Source organism: Panthera onca, chromosome C2 (assembly GCF_046562875.1).
Source record: "Panthera onca isolate mPanOnc1 chromosome C2, mPanOnc1 haplotype 2, whole genome shotgun sequence".
NCBI classification, from domain to species: Eukaryota; Metazoa; Chordata; class Mammalia; order Carnivora; family Felidae; genus Panthera; species Panthera onca.
Genome location: NC_138347.1, coordinates 106,480,537 through 106,496,433, shown reverse-complemented (window position 1 = coordinate 106,496,433; position 15,897 = coordinate 106,480,537). Strand labels below are relative to the sequence as shown.

Genomic DNA, 15,897 nt, shown 5'->3' with positions numbered 1-15,897 from the left:
GTCATGAATACAAATGGAGGACAAATTAGAATCTACAGACAGCTGACCTGAGCTTCAGATTAGAGACTGGGGGGCCTGTGCTGTTTTAAAATGTTTTAATTATCATAGTCCCAGTAGCCAGTTGAAGGACACACATAAAATCATTTTTTAACAAAAGAAAAAGAAAAAGCTTCATCTTCCTTTTTCTTCTTAATGTGAATGTTTGAGTGTGATTACATTTGCACTTCCATTGGAGCTATGCTAATTTGCCGCATGAAATTAGGTCTATTAGTAGTAATAATTTTTTAAGCCACTAAACATTTACAGTAGTATTTTCTGTTGGTGTGTGTTTTCCTCATAGGAAAGATGATGTATGTTCCTCATTTTATATCATAGACCATAGATCTGTGTTTCCATGTAAAGCCTAATTTAGACGACGGGTCTGGTTGTCCACATTCAGTGTGAAAGTATATGGGAATAATGGACTAATTTAGATGTGATAGCGTGTATATGTATCAGCAAAACATAGAGAACCCAAGTCAAATGAGCTAGAAAGATCATTCTGGGAATTAAAAATATTTAATGCTTCACAATTTGAGATTTATTTTTAAATGTTGCTACTCAATTGAAAACTTAAAATGTAGAGTTGAAAAGGTACAAGTAATGAACAATTAGAATGTTGTATTGGCTAATGAAATAAAAATTTTTATGAGCATTTACAAAGCAAGGAAATAAACCTTTAATCTTTAAAAAGACAAATTTAAGTTTTATTTTAAAAGGAACTTTCATTAGTATTCATTTTCAAGAATATATTATTCTAATGCCTACAGTCTAGAATTTGCATTTTTTGTTTCTTGTGTATGTTTGTGTAATGTTGATTTGATTAGTTATGCCTGACTAGTAAGCAGTGAAACATTTTTATATACCCTTGGGAAATAAATTTGGCAGAAAATCAGCATGAGTAGATTTAATTATCACTCTGAGACCTTTTCCTTTTCTAGCTTAGTGATCCTGAAACTCCATGTGTCTCACTGAAATCTGTGTGGACGCTAAGCTTCGCTTCCCAATTTGTTCCTCCACGCAATGATAAGCCAAGCAATTACTGGTTTATTGATTTTTCATCATGGCAAATTTAAAGTTGATTTTTTCCTGAAAAGGCAGGGGTGATTAAGTGTTTCCCCTCGGTTTAGTACAAGAGAGCTATGTGGCAGAATCTAATATCCTGAGGTCAACCTCTGCAGGCAGATAATACGGTGTCTTGGCCACGTGTTAAAGAGAGAAATCAGGGCTACAAATGTGATAGGATATATGTGGAGACAGTTTAATTTGCTCCATTTATATGAACAAGTCATGTGGCACATGCTTGGAAAACATCATTTTGAATGGGCTTAGAAGTGAGGCCCACGTGGGCAGAAAGAATGAGTGAGTACAAACAAGAAAGATGTTATTGGTTATTAAGGGAATTTCACTATCATTTTTAAATGAAAATAAGTAAACCTTGGTGTCTAAGATCTTCAAAACATAGAGGGAAATCCACACATGCCATTATGAAGATTTGCTGCTCTGTAAAATGTAAAAATAAATAACCTGTCATGTAACAAAATTACGATTAAGCTGTGCATACTAGTTCACAAAATATATACATTCTAATCGCTGTAGGCAGTTCTCTAGCAGCAGTTTATTTCTGTGCTTTTCAAAGGTAGAAGTTTTTTAAACAAATACTCAATGCTTGATTCTAAAATAATTTATAAAATGCTTTGATCAGTATTTGGAAATAATATTATCGCATAGAAGTTACTAATTACTAGTTGTAAGTAGATAAATAGACATTATTGTGAAAAGCTTTAAATCCAGGAGTAAGAAGGCTCATCAAGAGTTTGATTGAATATTTACCATGATTCTCATATAAAATGGAAGTGTCCTGGTTTTAGCTTTTCCAGTTACAGCAAGCAGATACATTTGCTAGAATAGAAAACAGAAGATGCAGTTCTCTATGTGATTTTCTTAATTTATTATTTGAAAGCTAAATATTTTACTTAGGTGTTGAACAAATGTAACTCAGGCCTAAATCTGCAGAGCCCAATTTTCAACTGGTTTTATTATTTTTCAGTATTTCTCAATATTTCCTCATTAGCAATCCTCATTATTACAACTTTATCAATACGATTCAGAAAGATTCTGTTTTCCCCTGGTAACCTAAGAATGAAGATTGTAGGCTGCTTCATGGATCTCGTTTACTAAAAAGCCCACTTGGTTGCATCATCAGTCATTACCTGATGTTAATGGTAGGCTGTACTTTTGGCGGATAACTGAAATAATTCCATGTTTTAAATATTCACATGTTTTTATTTCTTAAAAGAGATAAACATTTAGGTCCCTTTGAAACGGTGGTGCTAAAAGCAAATGTTTTATTATGTGCATTAAGCCAAGCTTAGTTCTGATTCTAATACATATCTGTTTAAACCTTCCACATAGGATACAATATAAATATATGAAGATCACTAATAGCATCTGTTCTCTCACTAAGCACCAAAGCAATGTACAGCACCAGAATTCTGCCTCTGATCAAGTATTTCCCTATGAATTAAACCCATGTGGCTAGAATTAGATTTCAGTTTCCATTCATGAACCCCTTTTCTACTTCATCACTGGATGAACTCTGAAGTTTTGTGGTTTTTATTTTTTCTCACATATAACAGTAACTATCTGGCTATTGTTTGAAATTGGTGAATCTGCCACCTCAAAGTTGTATTGTGAAAGATTTGTGAATTATATTTAGTCATGTGGCAGGTTTACATGAGCTTACTTTTCAATACAGGTTGGCTTATAAATGAGTATGATTTTCACTGACCTGAAGCAGTTCTTTAACGACATTTTCCTCTTGGGGCGCCTGGGTAGCTCAATCGGTTAAGTGTCTGACTTGATTTTGGCTCAGGCTATGATCTCACGTGGTTTGTGAGTTCCAGCCCTGAATCAAGCTTTGTACTAACAGAACAGAGCCTACCTAGGATTCTCTCTTTCTCTCTCTCTCCCTCCCTCCCTCCCTCTTCCCCACTCACGCTCTCTCTACCTCTCTCAAAATAAACTGTAAATAAATAAATAAATACATACATACATAAATTTTCCCCTAAAACAATAAAAATAGCAAAAAAAATCTTTTTTTAAAAAAATTTTTAAATATTTATTTATTTTTGAGAGAGACAAAGAGTGCAAGCGGGGAGAGGCAGAGAGCGAGAGAGAGGGAGACACAGAATCTGAAACAGGCTCCAGGCTCTGAGCTGTCAGCAAGAGCCTGATACAGAGCTCAAACTCACAAACCAGGAGATCACCACCTGAGCTGAAGTCAGACGCTTAACTGACTGAGCCACCCAGGTGCCCCTCTGTCTTTAATTTTAAAAAGTTCTCTACCTGGGTTGATGTGACATTTCACTTATATGTGAAATACTTATACAGTACTTAAAATAATTTAGGACATGATTTTAAAGGCTGTTTTCAATTAATTTCCGTTTCATTGAGTATGTTTATTTGTTCAGCAGTCACACTAATTATCATTTCTTCAGGTATGAAACAGTACAGTATCACATCCTCATCCCTTGCCCAGAACCATTCCAGATATTTTCAGATTAAGAAAATGGAAATATATTACTCTTTCTTTAAATATTCTTCCTTCTACTGGCCTTCAGGTAAATGTTAGTTTATATAATGACTAATTGATAATTAGCCCTTTACCTGATTTCTGGTGTTGACTGAACAGCAGTGACCTCTTATAGTTAGTGGTTGTTTAAAAGGAGAGGTCAGTGTGGAAACTGGATCATTGCCTTGCTATTTCATTCATATCCTTCTGTTAGCAAAACCCCAAATCTGTTCCAAACACCATGTTAAATGCAAGGGCTCTGAAGATAAATAAGGCAAGATTCTTGCTCTAAAAAAGTTTGCAGCCTATTGGGGAAATATGTCATGATAAGTATAAAACAAAATAAATAAGTATAAAACAAAGTAGAAATAAGCTCCTGTAAAGAAATACAGGTAGACTGCCTGTGAGAAGGGGGAGATTACTTGCAGCGGAGAGAATTGGGGAATGCCATGAGGAAATTGCTTACATTTTTCAAATCTGTCAGTATGAACAAGCCTGAAATAAACATGTAGGTGGTGGGGGAGGTGAGAGAATGGCTTCTGGGTGCTTTTACCAGTTCTAGTACCTAAACACAGCTCACCTAATTTCAGCCCCATAGCAGCCCTGTGAATTATGTGTTCTCATTGTGTAAGGAAGGAAACAGCAATTTAAGTGATTTGCTCAAGGTCATACAACTAGTAAGTAGTAGAGCTGGAACTTGAAAATTCATGTTCTAACTTTATACTTGATCCTTGGAACTATGTTACAGTCAAGTAGCCTACACAGCAATTAGACCTTGATCTTGACTTTCACAGAAAGATACTCTGAACTATTCCAGTGCTTCCAAATCTGGCATACATCAGAATCACATGAGGGTGGTTTTTAAAGTATTTAGATTCCAAACACCTTCTACTTTTTAGAATTTGGAGGCAGCCAACCCAAGAACCTGTATATATTCTTAAAGTTTCTTAGGTTATTCTAATTTTTTAGCCAGCACTGCTACATTGACAATATCTATATACAGTTGAACTAACCAGTTACAATCATGATTTTACCACATACCACAAGAATGAATAGTCATGTATTCATATTTAATCATATTTCTTTTGTTAACCAGTCACTGATTATTTAAATATTTAATGGTATAATTTTGAAAGTGTCAAAACTTCCCATCAAAACTTGCAGGATGGTTGCCAATAACTTGGAAGAAAACCCCAGAGACAATAGTGGAGTACCCTTTTAAGAAAGGCTGCTTCACAGATACTCTTAATGGCAAAGAGAACATTATTGTAAGCAAAAACATAGACACCAACAACCCTAAGTTGAAAGGTTCAGGAAAGTTGTATTTTGAATGTGAATAAGTTTTAGGAATACCACAGCCAATTTGTTTGTCTTTCTCAGTCTTTTATATGTGTGCAAGAGTGATATATAATTTTTAAAAATCTGTTTTCAATCTAAAAGAGCTCTTTGAATAGTTATAAAAAGTTCTAAGTGATAAGAAAGCTGTGCCATGGTTTGACAGCTTTTTCTTACTGATGTGGAAAGAATTGTATATTACAATCAATGGCACCTTAGATTTGATGAAATATTATATTAGGACCTGTGTTCTTATTATTTTTGTTGTACTATTTTATCATTTAATTTCTGTGTCATGTTCAGCTCAGATAAGCAGTTCTTTGTGATGATGACTGATAGGACTCTGTTTCTCCCCCAATGCTGAGAATATTAGAAATTTTAGACATTAAAGAGGAGATACTTAGATATTACAGTATATCAAGATGTTATTAGAAACTTTAGAAATGCTAGCAAAATGTCCATTATAAAAATAAAATTCCCTGATAGTTTTTAAAATAAAATTTTCATTTGACAGATGAAAGAGGCCATTCCCACATTAACTTCTACTGTTAAATGAGTAGCTTGTTTCTAACTAAGTTAAGCCAGGAGATGAGTCTCTTTGTTTAACACTTCTTAAAGTAAAAGTTAACATTCTGCCTTTATCTAATTGCTATCAAAGACATTAGCCTATTTGGCTCTAGCATGATTCAATTGCATGAGGTCATGCAGCCTAGCTGTAATAACTTAAAGTGCTTCACTTGGTGATAAGAAAATATATTAAAATGCTCTCAGGTTCATTAGTTGTTGCCTAAGGTCATGTTTTATGGTCAGTCCATTTACTAAAGTTTGTTTTAATAGCACTGACCTGAACTCACATTTTTAAGTCTTTCGATATAAGAAACTTAATACGTTTTAAGAAATTATGTTTGTATTTTAATCCACTTAAAGTTGTTTATTTTCATTTTTCCCACTTGGTAGAGGAGTTGGAAATACATGTAATGATATCCTGTCACTAAAGTATACAAAAAAGATTTTTTTTCTTCAGCCTTAATTTTGAAGACAAATTTTAAAACCTTTAACAAAAAAATTCTGCTATATAAATGGGAAGGCTTTGATTTAATCTCATTTTTTACTTTGATTTCAAATCCTCCTCTATACTTTCATAAATAACCAAATGAGAGCAGGTCCCTCCAAGTCCACCCTTTGTATCCCTTATGAGCATGTGTTGCTTCATTAGGCTGCCTCAACCACCTGGTGTGGAATCTTTGGTCTCAAGAGGCTCTATCAACATCTGGCATTAGCTATGATCTTTATATGTATGCTTAGTCTTTCTATTGACATTTTATAAAGAAAAAGAATGTGGGACAAATTAAGAAAGTATATGGAACAATATAAAATAAAGATAGATATAGATATAGATGTAGATATATAAACTGATATGCCATAGTAGTTTGCAGTAGATAGAAGAAACAAACCAGTAAATGGAAGATCAAGAAGTATATCAAATTAATTTATTTTAGAGCTTAGTGTGATAATATATGATATAAAAAATACATTTATTTCATATGGAATACTGTTGGTTGAGTTATTAATCTAGGGTCAAACTCCAGTCATCTTTATAGAGAGATGATATATTTCAATCTGAATTTAACTGTTGTAGCTTTTTAGTATCATTTTTAATAGATTAAAAATATAGGATGATTTGATAGACAGGAAAAGGGAGTGCTGTCTTATTAACTTTCTGAAAGATAATGTAGTTGAGTTTCTGAACTAGGGAATCTTGAGATAACGTATGTAAGTGAGTGTTTTCTTATCACAGAACAACCAAATAACATTGTCCATTATGTCCTGAAAAAAAGGGGAAAAAGGGTAGTGAGTAACTACAACTGAAGTAGTTACAATGGAAACAAAAATACTATGGCTTGTTTTCAATTGAAAATCTGTTTCTTTTCTACCTTAAAAATTTTTAGTAAATATGACAAAAACGAACTGATTATTTTTAGTGTAATTCTTTAAATTATCCTGTGTATTTAAAATGAAGCAAATGAGGCACCTCATGTGGAAAATAATAGCAATGTTTTATATGTATATTTATAGATATAGTCATTCCATGTAGTAATATATAATATTTTTATTAGAAGCAAATTATGAATGAATTAACAAATAAAGTATTGCTGTCATTTGTATCTGTTTAATTTAGATAAGGTAAACATTAGACTCCATAATATGTAGGTTTACTTACGGTATAGGACAAGGTTAAGATCACATGGACTAGATCTGTAGGTGAACAGAGAGAAATTTCTGCTGGAAGCCCAGGAGCTGGAGACTTACTCCGATCTTAATCTGCTGACCTGCTGAGTGATCTTGATTTGTGTTCATATTATACATGTACAGCTAAGATGGAGAAGATTGTGTAGCTATTAAATGCATTACTTTTATAACTTAATGGGACAAAGATTAACAGCAGCATTGAGCACTAATTTAATAAAACAGATTCACTAACTGTAATTTTAGCAGTTGAAGACAAACCTCTCTAATAACTTGGGAGGGGGAGTGGAGACATCATTTATTATAATGATACTTAAGTGAGGTCAGTACATTAATTGTATAAAACTTTTGCTTTTCAAATATTATCTTTTCTTCCCTGTTTTAAGGTCAACGGAAACTGGTCATTTTATCATGGTTTTCCTGGTTAATGTGATTTATATAATAGATATCTCATTTCCTGTTGTCTACTAGGAAATAGGCCAGAAGCAAGAACTCTAGAGGAAGTAAAATAATAGCTATAGCAGCACTTTCACTGAAAACATCTTTGCCCATGGAAGACTTTTTTAAAAATTTGACAGATACAGAAAATGGGAAGCATTCTTAATGTAGGTCCCTATAGTAAGTAGATATATAGTGTATAGATGCATAGTACCCTATTTGTGGAAAGATGCAAATTTAAACTGGCTTTCAGAGTCAGATAATCCAGTCAACTTCAAAATTATTCAGGATTTTGGGAGTACTCGGCTTTTTGTTTTTTGGATTTGTTTTTAGTGCGATTGTTTATTTCCTGAGTGAGTATAAGCTCTTTAGATCCCAAATGAAGAATGTTAAGAGTATCTATGTAATTGACCTTGTTAAAATTGTATTGTTTTTAACTGATTGTCAATTCCTAAAAGTGGGCTTTAACTTAAAATTTTAGATAGAGTTGATCAACCATCTGATGTGTATAGCAACATAATATTATTGAAGAAATACTGTCATCTTGAATTATCAAATTATGTGCAGAAATAATGAAAATGATGGTAATTCAGTGTAATATTCATGTAGGATCACAGAATATATCAACAGTGAAAACCTTTAGTACTTTTACTACTTTTGACACTGGTTTGCCTTCTGTATAGAATATGAAAATAAGGGTACTATTTTGATATATTGAAGGGAATTTTTCTTATCTCAGTAGCATTTGTTTATAAAGTTTTTTTTTACTACTAACTTGTATTATTTAATACAAGCCTTTCCTAACAATGTTAAGTAATAAGACAGTTTTTAAAGTCATAATGTATTTTCAATCAAATAGTACTCCCATTCCAGTTGGATAGCTTTGAACAAATCTGCCAAAGCTACTGATAGGCAATTTTCATTACAGAATGCTCTCCAGATAGCTGCAGATGGTATAGAAAATTGATCCAAATGTGTTCTGCTCCAGGACAACTCCAGAAGTAGGCTGGATGTGGGGAGGTTCTCTTGTTATTTTCCCTTTCTTTTTTTCTTTTTTTTCCTATAAATAAATTACCAGTAAGTTCTGGGTAAATGACTTCTGTTCTCAGATACCCTTCAAGTTAACATTTCCTTTCTCTTCTAAGTGCCATTTTGTTTTCTGTCTTTTCCATTAGAAATAAGTAAAGTCATAAAATGATAGAGCTGTGACGAATCTTAAAGATCCTATCTAGTTCAGCTGTCTCATTGTGTCTTACTTTATAACTAAGAATTCATTTTCCCCCATCTCCTCCTCCACTCCCCACCTCAAACAGCACCCCTACTACCCACAGCTCACCAGAAAAGTGCAGTGGTGACGAGGAAAAAGCCAAACCAAGAAGAGGAAAGTGTTTCTAAGACTTTGAGTCAGAGAAAGAAGTTCTAAATGTCACCCAGCTTGAAAAAATGGCCATTTCTATCAGGAAAACTTGCTCTGGAAAGACAATCTTTATTACAGCAATAGGCAGAAAGAGGCAGGCTAGTATTTTGTGTTCATTAACCCTCCTCATTGGTTCCTGACCTGACTCTGGGGTTTTACAAAAGCATATACCTTCATTTATCTTCTTCCTCAAAGGCATGGAATTCTGGGAAGCAGATTGCAGTAGAGTAAGACTTGTTAAATCCCGAATAACAAATGCTACAAGAAGCCCTAATCGTCACCTACTGAGTGGAAGCAGGAGGTCACTGTTCACAACTAAGCAGTTGCTGAGTGAGAACCTTGCCTTGGAGGTGGCAATAAACTTTTATTCTCTCAACTCAGAAGTAGAGGCTTTTGAAGCAATTTTTGTCGGGTCCCATATTCATGTTTTGAGGTTTGGACTTCTTTGTTTTCTGTTGAGGGGGGAAAGTGGAAAGAGGAATTTGAGCGGAGAATAAGAAATGTTTTTTGGCCTATACTTTCCTTTTGGAGTTGCTTCAAAAACAACTTGTTCTTTTTTAAAAAGATGCTCCATCGATGAGCCAAACTAGAGAAAATAGATTTTTTGATCTATCCAAATAAGTTATATTAGGGGGCGCCTGGGTGGCTTGTCGGTTAAGCGTCCGACTTCAGCTCAGGTCATGATCTCACGGTCCGTGAGTTCGAGCCCCGCGTCGGGCTCTGTGCTGACAGCTCAGAGCCTGGAGCCTGTTTCAGATTCTGTGTCTCCCTCTCTCTCTGACCCTCCCCTGTTCATGCTCTGTCTCTCTCTGTCTCAAAAATAAATAAAAACGTTAAAAAAAAATAAAAAATAAAAAAAAAACAAATAAGTTATATTAGGAATGATTTAAGAGTAGAATGAGAATTGGGGATGCCTGGGTGGCTGTCGGTTAAGCATCTGACTTCAGCTCAGGTCACGATCTCGCAGTCCACAGTCCGTGAGTTCGAGCCCCACATCAGGTTCTGTGCTGACAGCTCAGAGCCTGGAGCCTGCTTCAGATTCTGTGATTCCCTCTCTCTGCCCCTCCCCTACTCACACTCTGTCTCTCAAAAATGAATAAACATTAAAAAAAATTTTTTTTTAAAGAGTAGAATGAGAATTACACCTGAGATTGTAAAAAAGGGGGGGTGGGAGGGTTAAAAGGTTTAGCAATGGAATTCTCAAAATTTTTGTATCACTTCAATATTATGATATTCTCACTTTTATCTTGAATACAGTTAGGGAAAAATTGAAATATTATGTATTCTCAGGGCTTACTTAGCAAACAGAGGAGCAGGATGGCCCAATCAGGGCAAAGAAACCTGTAATGTCCTGAGCATCTTGCCCTGTTGGTGCTGTCTCATTTAGTTTAATGCTCACAAGAATCTGCTAAGGTAGGTAACATTTTGCAAGTAAGGAAACTGAGTCTTGGAAAGGATGAGCAATTTTTTGTAGTCACATTATTAATATGAACAGAACCAGGATTCAGACTCAGTTTGTACATCCCAAACCCTTGATTTTTTTTACATGTTGCCTCAGTACCCAGAAAAAAGAATAAACTTGTCTCTAAACAACAGTTCACAAAGTAGATATGTCTGTTGTCACAAAGACTACAAGTCATTAAATCCACAGATATTGGTGAACGATTATTAAATACATAGTACCTTATTAGGTACGAACAAGTGCTTCTAAGATGTTTTCCCCTCAAAAAGCTTCTGTTTTTGAAATTTAATTCATTGGATGCCTTTAAAGGTATATATGTAATCTTAACTTATCGCATTATGTACACTTTCTTCTTACAAAGAAGTATCTCCACTGTGAATTATTCATGCAACGTTTGGTCCATGATTATGCACACACTGCCCTCAGTCACTTAGGAAGCTCAGGTAATGGAAATGTGTTTTAATGACAGCTTAAATCGGGGGGTCACTACACTACAGCCAACCTGCCAAATCCAGCCCACCACCTGGTTTTGTAAATAAAGTACTATTGGAACAAAAACCACACTCACTGTTTACATACTGTCTGTGGCTGCTTTTGTGCTATAACAGCAGAATCTATTAGTTAGGACAGAGACAGTATGGTCTGCAATGTCTAACATAATTACTGTCTGGCCCTTTATGGGAAAAGTTTGCTGATCCCTGGCTTAAATCAATATCATAAGAAAGTAATTCTAACATCAAAATATAATTTCAAATATAATACAAAATATAATTATACACCTATATGTTATATATAGTATATATATATATATATATATATATATATATATATATATATATATCTCCATACACATATGTATGTTATAGAGACACAGTATACAGAAAAGAAAAATTATCTAGAAATTATCTGTTCTTTTGTGGTATCTGTGCCCTATAGTCCTTCACCTACTGCTTGGCCCTGGTTATTAAATATTAGTATTACATTCCTAGTAATATATATCTAGGAGATACAATTGAGACTTTAAATTTGTTTTATGAATACTTATTCTTCCTATGAATAAGAACATAAGTTTGATTTTATGTATTTGCCACATTTTTGCATACTTGAGAATTCAGGTCTCTATTTGAATTGGATAGTCCTGTAGTCCTCAAACTCTAGTATGCCTCAAAATCACCTGGAAATTGATAGCACCATTCCCAGAGTGTCTGATTCAGTAGGTCTAAGATGGGGATTCTTAATTGCATTTCTAACAGATTTCCAGCTGATGGTGATGCTTTGGTCTGGGAACCGCACTTTGAGAACCACTGGAATAGACCTTGAAGATGGTAAAAGGGTAGCAAGAACCCCTGAAAGTATTCACTGAGATAGCCTGAGTCTTCTGAAAAATACCATACTTTCCCAAGAGAGGGTCTGTGCCATAAAAAGGATTTGTTAAGAAGGGATGAAAAAGCAAAGTACAAAATAGAATATGTACTATAGAAATTAGTTTTGGTATAGTCAACAAATGTAAGGTAACATGCAGTAAAAAAAAAAAAAAAAGTTAAGAATGGAAGGACTGCTTTACATTATTTTTCGATTGAAAGACCTACATGCACATACTGGCCTTTCTGCTTACTGTTTGAGTGACCTTGGCCATATCACTTAATCACACTGAACTTCAGTTCTTTGTGTGCACATGAAGAAAACAATGCCTATCTCACTGGAATTTTGTAAGGACTGACTATGTGAGAGCACTTCGTAAAGTTTATGCAAGTGTGAGCTGGAGGGTATATAACTTCAAAATCTTGATCATGGAAGAAATTAAAGAGCGTATCTATTAGGAAATGATCCCGTCATTAGAATAAAAGAAACCTTTAAAGTTTGTTAGAGGAAGACAGTGATCAACACTGACTTCACTGAGTTATTACGTTTATTAGATTCATTTGTTACGTATTTCATTTAAATTCTGAGGTTTGGCCTTCAAATTTCCATTAATTTGGGCTGTTTAGACTTTTGAGGTTTTCATTTGTCAAAATTGTTAGCTCATGGGTATCACTAACACAAATATTGATGTGTAGCTTTGGCCTGTTAGCTATCAATGGAAATCAGAAAATCAATATACTTAATAGCTGTTCATTACATAGTTGATGCATTTGCAGGACTATGTTGAGTACTGTCAGTGAGTAATCAATTCAGTCAAAATCTATTACCAGATCACTGCCAGAAATTTTTTATAATACACTGTTTTATTTATGACTTTATATAGCTACAGCAGCACTTTTTTATGAAGCAGTCTTTTGTCTTACAAGATTCACATTGCTTATAATCCATGGTCTTTTCAACCAGTTGGAAGCACCTACCATCTAGGAGTTATCATTCCTAGATTAGCCCTCTGTTGGTAGAAGTAGTGCTGTAGCTCTCAGGTCAGCTTCTATCCTAGGATTAATTCCATCTAGTCCATTAACTCAGTGAGCTTGTACTTAATGAATTCCTCCTGTGTGCTAATTACTATGGGAGTATGTATCTCTGGGCTTTTTTGTAGTATATCAGCTAGCAGGGGAGGAATGTTTAAACGTATACTATAAGGAGAATAAAATAAATGCCATGCTGGGGGTTCAAGAAACAATTAACTCTAATCAGTAGGGATTTGGGAAGTCTTCATAGGGTGTGGCATTTGAGCGGAATTTTGTAGAAGTATATAATTCACTTTGTGAAGACTAGATGATAGACATTCCAGCATGAGGAAAGAACTTGAAAAGTATTGTGTGCTATAGAAGTTCATAGAAGGGTCAGCATCAGACTTACAGGTCAAGGGAAGATTTCTGGAGAAGGTAAATTCTAAGAGGTTAAGGGTTACACGTTAAGGAACAAAAAAGAGTTCTCTAGATGAAAGTGGGAAAGGATAGGATTGTTCTAGGTAGAGAGCACCGCATTTGTGAAACCTTGAGAAAAGAACTGGGCTCCTCAAGTAATTGAGAACTGAATGAAGTTTAGTATGGCTGAAATCAAGTGACTGGTGTAAGAAAGAGGCTTTATCATGCAGATTTACAAACCCTTCCTTAACAAAGAAAAACCCTCCAGAAATTTGTTAGGGCTAGAGATTTACGTACAGAGCAGATTTTTACAGGTAATACTAAGAATGTCTGTTCTAAATAAAGCATCTTGCTGTAGTAGCAGACCTTGAAAGTCCACAAAAGAGTAATGTTGCTTGATAAGACTAATGGCTTTTCTTGCATATGAAATAAAATGTGACAGTTCTTGCTTTGTAGCAGGATTAGGATTGTTCTCTATTCAGAAAGAAGAGGGAGCAGGGTAAGGATTTCAAGAATGCTAGTTTCCAAATTTTAAGCAAAACCTTTTTATAAGAATTCTTTTAATCAATTTTTAATCTGAGTCATTAGGATTTTTGTGTTGGTTTGTTTCTTGTTTTTTATTTTGTTTTCTTTGGTTCTTTTTTAAATATTCTTTGCTTCAAATAAAGTTTGCTGTTTGTTTCTGAGAGCTGTAGCCAACCTCAAGGCTATAACTAGGCTATCCCCATCTTCAACAAAGGAGAGTGCCAAAATAGGGGTGAGAAGAGAGAAAGCAGGAGGGGGGTGGGGAGTGTTGGGTCCCCTGACACTACTGTCCCATGGGGACTCTCTGATACCCTGTCACAGAGCATAAGATCTTCCCTATCTCTCCCCATCTGATTTGTTTTTCTTGTCTTTCTCATCCTTTTCTTTTTGTTTCTCATGCCTTTTGTGTGAGTCTCTTTATGTCACATTTGTTCCCACTGTCTTTGTATCTATTTCTCCCCTAACTCCCATTTTTCTTCCTCAACTGGCCACAATATATATATCTGAGGTCTGTTATGTTTGTTATAGTTAAATGTCATGTGTTTCCCTCTTCTTTTAAAATACATATAAGTGGAATATTTTACATTTCTCTCCAGATATATTCACTTTTCCATATCTGTAAACATATGGTTTGCTCACTTATAATGTTTATCTTTTTTTTCCCCCACTATGGATCAGTGACATTTAACTGAAAAAAGATCAATCTTTCCTCATTGACTGTACACCACAGGCTAGGAAGAAGCTGGTCGGGGTCATCTTTAATTGCTGTCAGTGCCTGCGGATGCTTTTAGCAAAGGTTGGGTTAGACTGTTTTCCTAGAGTCCATGTAGCATAGAAGATATTATTACTAAAAGGATCTAGGAAGGCTTCTTGGAGTAAGTAACTATGGTGACACCATTCTACCTGATTTTTAACTCTAACTTTTTCTAGGCACAAGAAGCATCATTGTGAGGTAACACTCACCTCATGTTCATTTGGTCACCCTGTTCTCACCTGTACACCACACTAACTTAATTTTCATAATAGGTTAAGAAGACTATATTTCTGGGGCGCCTGGGTGGCTCAGTCAGTTGAGTGTCCGACTTTGGCTCAGGTCATGAACTCACGGTCTGTGAGTTTGAGCCCAACATCAGGCTGTGTTCTGACAGCTCAGACCCTGGAACCTGCTTTGGATTCTGTGTCTCCCTCTCTCTCTCTATTCCTCCCCTGCTCACACTCTGTCTCTCACTGTCTGTCTCTCTCTCTCAAAAATAAATAAAGATTTTAAATAAAAAAGAAAGGTATAAAAATAGCAGTAATACAGACACCTGCACACATCTCCCAACTTGCGATATGGAACAGTGAAACCCTTTCTTGCAGTGTTCTCCAGTCTTATCTAACATATCCTGAATTTTGTGCCTGTTACTCTCGTGACGCTCTGTGTGTTTCACTGTATTTGTGTATATCCCCAATAATATAACACTTATGTTTCGATACTTTTTAACCTTTTATAAATGAAAAAAATAGTGTGTGATTTTTTTTTTTATCACTTGCTTTCTTTTTCTGTTCAACATTATGGTATACTTATATCATAATCCTTATAGATGTAGTTAATTCATTTTAACTGTTAGGAACTATTCTGTTTTCTGAATATACCCAAATTTATTCATTCTCCTATTGACAGACATTTGGATTGTTTCAGATTTTTTGCAGTCATAAACATTGCTGAAATATACATAGTTTCTCTCTTCCGGTGCACATATACAAGAGTTTTTCTAGGGCCTATATGTCTAGTAGAATTGCTGAGATATAAGAGAGACACATCTTCAGTTCTACCAAATGGTGCCCAATTGTTTCCAAAGTGGTCAGTGCCAGTCTTTACTCACAAAAGTATTGTATGGCATTTCTGGTTGCTTTACATCCTTGCTATACTTGGCATTTCCACACTTCTTCACTTTTGCCAGTGTGTGGTGTTATTGCCACAATGTGCTGACTGTAAAATGATATCTGATCTTGGTTTGAATGGGCATTTCCAAGATGATTAATGAAGTTGAGTTTCTTCTAACGTATGTATTGGTCATTGCTATTT

The 15,897-nt window shown here is 34.9% G+C and overlaps 1 protein-coding gene across 1 annotated transcript in view; it reads left to right on the top strand.

The window, feature by feature from the left end:
- The window catches only part of RSRC1 (arginine and serine rich coiled-coil 1), a 414,695-nt gene that overhangs the window by 367,982 nt on the left and 30,816 nt on the right, over nucleotides 1-15,897 (top strand). The window lies entirely within an intron of this gene.